Source organism: Rhincodon typus, chromosome 10 (assembly GCF_021869965.1).
Source record: "Rhincodon typus isolate 14 chromosome 10, sRhiTyp1.1, whole genome shotgun sequence".
Classification (NCBI taxonomy): Eukaryota; Metazoa; Chordata; class Chondrichthyes; order Orectolobiformes; family Rhincodontidae; genus Rhincodon; species Rhincodon typus.
In genome coordinates, this window is record NC_063341.1 from 959,285 (window position 1) to 960,986 (window position 1,702).

Here is a 1,702-nt window from a genome sequence, read left to right on the forward strand (position 1 = left end):
GTCGGAGGGTCAGTACTGAGGGAGTGCTGCACTGTCGGAAGGTCAGTGCTGAGGGAGCGCTGCACTGTCGGAGGGTCAGTACTGAGGGAGTGCCACACTGTCGGAGGGTCAGTGCTGAGGGAGCGCTGCACTGTCGGAGGGCCAGTACTGAGGGAGTGCCGCACTGTTGGAGGGTCAGTGCTGAGGGAGTGCCACACTGTCAGAGGGTCAGTACTGAGGGAGTGCCGCACTTCCAGAGGGTCAGTACTGAGGGAGTGCCGCACTGTCGGAGGGTCAGTGATGAGGGAGTGTTACACTGTCGGAGGGTCAGTGCTGATGGACCTGCCCTGTCTCTGCCTCACTTTCTGACCCTGACACCATCTCCCTCTTCCTCTCACCCTTGCTCCCTCTCCCTTTCTGCCTCTCTCTCTGTCTGTGTCCTTCCTGCTGTGTCCTGCTCTCTCTCCGGCCGCCCCCATCTAACAGTCGGTCTAGTAGGGTGTATGTGTGTAGCAGCCATGAGCAGCTGGCTGTTGTGAACAATGGGGCTGTGATGATGGAACCCTGCTATCTTGCCTGTTGACATCATGCCCTGCAATTAGATTGACATGGTCCCCAGGGCCTCAGACTGTGGAATGCACCCCAGTGTGGAACTGAATGACATCGCGACATTAATGATTCTCTCTCAGTGCTGGAGATTAGCACTCAGCATCCTGCCCTGAGCAGTCCCGTTCCATCCTGTCCACTTAACAGAGGGCAGCTAGTTCGAGCTCCCTTTAAGACAGCTTAGGTCCCCCTGTTTTAAACCTCTTAGATCTCAAATATTTCATCAGATTTTACAAGTTCTGTCACACTTTCAAACCGGGAGTGGCTGTACTGAAGCTAACTGACACTCTGGCTTTAATCTGGTTTCCAATCCGTTGTCCTTTCCCCACGAATGTCAACTCAGTCCAGCGATGGTCTGGGTGGTCAAAGGATCGCAGGAACCGCACCAGAGATAGCAGGAGACTCTTGGAGGGGTCAACTGAGCGAGAAGCAGAGAGTTTGCACTCTCAGAGCTGGAAGAGCTGAACGGTTGGAACTGAATCCAGAGCCTGTGGGGGATGAAGAGAGAGGAAGAGTAGGAGGGTCTACAATTGGCCAGGGACCCAGAGGGTATCTGCTCGACGGGTATAGTGACTGCTTCTGACTGGGCTCAGTCCATCCCAGCCTTTGTCCGCTGCTCTTTAGCCCCATCATTTCCAGTACCCATAATCCACCGCTTTCAGAACCATCCACTGACTCAGCCATTGAAAGCAATTTGATCTCGATACCTGGGTTCACATACACCAGGGTCAGAAACTAAATCGGGCAGACCTGCCGACTGGTGCTGGATGCAAACTCGTGGGGGCCAATGGCCCACCACTGCAGTGTCTACACTCTGCCCCACCCTGTCGCAGGTCAGGTGCAGGAGTAGAATCCCACCAGCAATTTCGCCAGAGATTCATGGCCAGACACTCAGACAAGGCACTGCTGTGTTTAGACAGCACAGGCCACTCTTCCATCATTGAACCCATCGAGCCCATCACCCTGCCCTCACCAACACAGCATCCCCTCCCCGCATCACACTTCGAACCCAAACAGCACAGCTAGACAGAAGGGCTTCACTGTCCCCAGCCATTCAGTCACGGCTCGGCCCAGGCTGTAGACTTCCATACGGGCCGCACTTGTGTACTGTAAACAA